Here is a 6,000-nt window from a genome sequence, read left to right as displayed (position 1 = left end):
TAATTGATGCGAGTATTCCACATTCTGTGTGAGCTGAACTTGTTCAACTCAATGAATATAAAAATTAGCCATATAGCGATAAAAACAGCGGCAGTTTTCGGCCCTACTTGCAATAATCCTGATTGCCGAAATCTGTAACATAGCCAATCAACTTCTCATTTTGTAACTGTCATTTTGACAGTTCTATAAATTTAGAATTACAATTTTTAATAGATTTAGACATCTTTACTTCATGTGATCAAGAATTTAATTCTGCCTACAATAGCATGTGCGTTCTTTAGTCCAATTAAAGTAGCGTCTGTAGTATTTGGCAGTCCGCAAGTAGATGAACTGAACTGCATTAACCAATTTCAAGCATGTATATCAAATTACGGCTGAATTTTTGTATAAAAATTGCGCAATATATCTATCAAAGCGTAATACTATTGTTTGTATGAGTATCCCACTTCCATTGCTGAGAAGTAAAACGTATTGGGCTGCTCAGATTCAATAAATTTTTTGTGAGTTGTGTACTGAATATGTGTTGCGTTGTTGATGTTTGTTATCTGATTTTTTAGTATTTTGAGAAATTTGGAAAGTGTTGTTTTATATTGAAGTATGTCCTTCTTTCATACACTCTGTAAATTCAATCTTAACTTTGTCTTGTAGATAAATTGATACAAAATGTTTTCGACGAGTGAGTATATATTCAAGAACTCTGTGCGTTTTAAACTTATTCTGCCCAGAAAAATTAAGATTTAATCGCTTCTTGATGGCACATGATATCTCTGCATATTCAGTTGAAATCACTTGCGACATATTTGCATAAAGTTCACCAGTTGTTAAATCTTACGAAAGTTTTAAGTTCAATTTGTTCATTGGAGAAGGTCATCAATTGTTGTTTATTGAAAAATTATTATCGCAAAGAATCTCAATGATTACCTTATTACAGACGCTGTTCAAAATCCACTAGCACTTCGGTGACTGTTTTTCCGAATTGAAATAACAAATTAAGTGGCTCCACAACTTTCTCCATAGAATTAATAACTGTAGCTATTACCACGAAGCGCTCCTCTCAAAATGAAAATCTAGAATCTTTTTCTTGCTCATTAAGGTGGATGACTGGTCATTCTTTTTGTAGAGATGCTTTTCCTTTAAAAAACTTACTTTTGTGCGTCACTTCTTGCCATTTTATTTCTACGAACTTCTTTAGAGAAGCCATACCGTAGAGCAGCCATTAAAAAAATACAACAAACATAACCGACTAACGTCGGGCAAATTGCTCTCAAACGACCGGCATGCGGTTGGCTTCGCCAGTAGCTAGCCACGGATTAATAACGCTAGCGTTAGATTAATTGAAGGGGGTTAAGGTGCGCGGAGCGTGGGTGTACCGCAGCGGGAGTGCAGAAGTGGATTAGGGGACTGATGTGGGGGCGGTCGGTGGGTGGGGGTGTGGGATCAATTTCTAAGAACTGCCTTCACACCATAAGTATAAGTCTCCAAAACAGTTTCTGTTAATAACATAAAAGAAAACTAATGAACTGAACGGCTCTAAGAGAACTTAATGCAAACGGGGCGCTACCTCTTTATCCCGTTTCTGAAGACGAAAGTCAAATGGGTCAGACGACAAATTGGCCAAGCAAAAAATTGCACAAGAGACAAACAGGATTAATATATTTGCTAGAAATTGCTTTTGAGAGCAATTAACAGTGATTTCCTAAATAGTGACTGTTAAATTACTTATGATAAAAAATATTCCTACTATAACTCATTGTTAATGAGGATCAGAGACGATGACATTACGCAACACAACATCAGCTGAAGTGCGGCATCAACAAAGTGAGAGAGAGACAGAGTGAGTGAGAGAGAGAGAGAGAGAAACCCTGAATGAGAAAGAGGAAGAAAGAAACCCTAACCAGAGAAAGAAAAAGAGATCGTAATTTTTTCCACGATTGGTTTCACTCTGCAACTTCTAGTTTTATAGCCTTGTTAGCAAATAAATCATAAGAAAAAAACTGAAAAAAAGCAAAATTAAGAAAGTTTGCAACTTTGCAGTAACAAAAAGTTAAAAACCATTTTCTGCCTCAAATATTCTGTCAAGTAACCCATCTCCGAGACTTAAAAAATTTCTTTGGCCAGTAATGGTCGTTAAACTCATATGACAAAAAATTGAAAAGTATTGTAAATCATTGCAAATTCTAACAAAATTTTTCTAAAGTTCAAGATACTAAAGTCCTCAGAACCATTTCATTGTCTCAAGAGACTATCCGATATACCTGCTTCAAACCTGAATTAGTTTCACCGGCTCATGAGGATTCATACGCTTGGAACAAGATGAAAATTTTCTGCGAACTTGAAAGAAAACTATAAATTTTACACAAAAACTACAAATGGAGTAAAAAAATATTGATTTTTATCCCATTAACTATATAAACTGTGCAGCAGCTTATTATGAAAATTATCAAAACTTGGAGAAGATTGCAGTGGCCCTGGTGCCGGACAAAATTCAAAAACATGAAAAAATTGCAAACATTTTTAGAAATTGCTTAAATTCGTAAAATTAAAATCAAGAAAAATATTCCATTACATCCATAAACTATGCAGTAACATATTATCAAACTTTGCAGAAACTCCGTGGCTCTTGAGGCTAGAGGATCCTAAAAATTGACAAAAATATCAAAAACTTAAAAAAAATTGCCAGTTTTTCAAAACAAAATTGCTAAAGCTTGCGATATTAAAAAGTTCAAAGTTTATCAATGACCAATAAAATTTTCCAGTAACCTATTATCAAACCATAATGCAGGATTTCTGACCCTTGAGGCTTAACAAATCTGAATGACGCTTATGAATGTCCGAAATTTGAAAAAAAAAATTGGCAAAAATTGATAAAGAAATGCTAAATTCGTGATAATGAAATCTTGCAAGACATTCCATTACATCTAGAAAAAATACAGTAAAACTGCTTTAAACCCTACAAGAAGTTCGTTGGCTCTTGAGACTGAAAAAATTTAAAAAACGACAAAAAATTTTGAAAAAAACTATAAAAAACGCAAATTTCTTCAAAAAAATTGCTATAATTTGTGATATTAGATAGTTGAAAAACCATACCATGGCAAATAAAAGTTTGACTGTAACTTATTATCAAACTCCTGTGGAGGTTTTTTGGAGTTGGGAGGTCAACAGTAGAGGGGTCTTCAACCTCTAAGAACCACCAAGTATAAGTCTCCAAAACAGTTTGAGCTGAAACAGAGCTGAGAGACTCTAAGAGCACTTAATGCTAGCTGGGCTCTACCTGTTTATACAGTTTTGGAAGACGAAAAATCAAAAACGTCAGAAAAAAAATCGGTCAAGCGAAAAATTGCACCAAGAAAGACCGACAGAACTAACATAATTGCTACAAATTTCGTTTGAGAGCAATTAATAATACCAAGATTTTCCATGCGGTGGAGACGGTTTTACACAGATCAACGGTTCAAATGAATCTACAGTTAAAACAACTGGCACTTTCATTTCGGAGGTACGCTGTACAAATTTTGCTTATTGGCACTCAAGTATCGAAAACCTTGAAAATTATTTACTCCCGATGCATTGTTGCGGATTTGATTATAATTTTCCCGACCAAAAGTTTCAAGTTAAACTAATGCTCGCTTAAAATGTTGGTAGCGGTCAAAACACTTATTATTAATGATTTTCCTTGTCCTCAGAGTTTGGAAAGGTTCTTTGCGGTGACGGTTAAATTTCTCAATTGGTTCCCTTTTAATTATTTTTGTGTCAGGAACAAGTTTTAATCAAATATCACAAATCTATTTGACGAAATGGGTTCATGTTCATTTATACGTCCATATGAAGACATTGACACCTGTCATCAATCAAAAACTGTTTTAGGTCTGAAAAAACAAATGACAGATGCAGACGAAAAACAAAAATTGAATTAAATTTTGCGAGAAAACGTCGAAGCTGTTGAAACCATAATATATTCATAAAAAAATGATATAATCAATTGCAACTTCCGTGACGACTAATATATGATCACTGAAAAATGAGATTCGGTAACAAGTAGACAAAGAGAAGACAAATGAGCCCTGAATAATGAGATTAGGTAACATGTAGACAAAAGGAAGAAAGAACAAAGTTTAAAAAAATAAGTATTTTTTTTGATAAAATCAATTTCAAAATCATCATAAAACAATAGCTGTTTTTCTGAAAAAACCCTGAGTTCTGTTTCTATTTAGAATATGCCATACACCTACAGGAAGGACGAGAAATACAAACAACATCCAAAATTAAATTTTTTGCGATAAACCGATGTCGAAGCTTTTAAACAAAGAGATGTGCACTAAAAACAATAGAAATGTATAATTTTGCTTTTCCGCAAAATTAATAATCTGATATGCAATCTTTAATTAATGAAGCTAAGTAACAAGTAGACAAAAACAGCAAAGTTAAAATATACGTCTGTTTTTTTAAACTAATAAGAAAAATTCTTGAAAAATTTAGCTATTCATGGAAATCGTAAATAGGTTCCCGAGCTCATTCAAAGAAGTCCCTTAGCCCTCAATTATCTAAAACACTTCATACGACTACAAAGAGAACAACAAACAAAGACAAAAAAGGAGCGACAAACAAAATGAAAATGTCCAAATAAACTCTGTTAGAAGACGGCGTCGAAGCCGTTAACGATAATCTATTCACTTATAAAATGCTGCGTTCAATTGTGATTTCTTATAAAACCCCAAAAAAGTAGTCACTGAGCTGTCAATAAAATGACAAGACACGAAAAAGAACCTCAACATGAGACAACTTCCAGCAATTGGAAATTTTCAAAAACCGTAGCATCAAAGCCTAAAAATTATTACTTTAATTGTAAAACCGCAACAACTAAATACTGGTATCCACCAGAAAGACGTTATAACTTATTTTTGCTGACATTTAGCTACTAATGGACCAACTAAGAGAGAAAAAATTGGCGACGCTACAAAATCCATTGTTCAAAAAAATTTTGTTCAAATACAATTAATTTTGAAAGCCAGAACGACAATCAAATTACGACTAAAAATAGATAGGTTTTCATAAAAAAAAACTCTTTACGAAAAAATTGGCCGGCTATTAGTAAGCCTTGATACGAATTGTTCTGTTTTGTAAACAACATTCGAGGTCAAAAAAAAGATTAAAACAGCGACTGATTACAAATCCGAACATTTTCGGACAGTAAAATGTAACGATTACGCTAAAAGCAGCCTGGATATTGTTGTTCCTCTATTAGGAACACCTAATTGTTTTGAATATTATGGATATAGATAATATTCTGAATGTGACTATACAAAATCAATTTTTGACAATTATCGAATTTAGCACCAAACCAGCAAAATTTTAACTAAGAACCTTCTCAAAGGGGACACAAGTAAACCTAGCCATCTTCAAAGTAAACGCAAATCTGTCACCAACTTTGAGATGTGTTAATTCAACAAATATGAACAAATTGGACTAGACTAAAGAAGTCTAGTTGGTGTAATTTTTGATATAAAGAAAGCTGAATTTCAAAAAATTTAGCTCAAAAATTTTTAGCCCAAAAATAGGATCAAACAGTTCAACAACATTCTTTTATCTGTCGCGGTAAAACAAAAAACACTCGTTAACAATTTTAACATAATTGTTAAACATAGCTGGCAGATTGCCAGAAAATAGCCGCAATAGCTTCGTAGATCTGCAGTCTCAAAAAAAAACAGTAAGACAGACCAAAAAAATTCGTCTTTTCATTGAAGCCTGATATGTTATATTTTGATTAAAAATCTGCATAAGTTATTGCTGCCTCTATTAGCTGATCACAAATAACCTTCATTTAGAGTGACACACACCCATTTGACCTTATCTCTTTGAATTAAAGTAAATAAAAGTCAATTTCAAAGTGAGGAAGTCATTTTTGAGAGTGAGGTAAGTCAAGTGTGACCAAAAATTTAATCACGCGCATGAACAAAAAACTCGCTCCACTAAGAGTGAAAAATGACGTCACACATGCAATTC

The sequence above is a fragment of the Convolutriloba macropyga genome, chromosome 7, assembly GCF_964194025.1.
Source record: "Convolutriloba macropyga chromosome 7, txConMacr16.3, whole genome shotgun sequence".
In the NCBI taxonomy this organism is placed as follows: domain Eukaryota; kingdom Metazoa; phylum Xenacoelomorpha; order Acoela; family Convolutidae; genus Convolutriloba; species Convolutriloba macropyga.
This window is presented reverse-complemented; position numbering follows the sequence as displayed.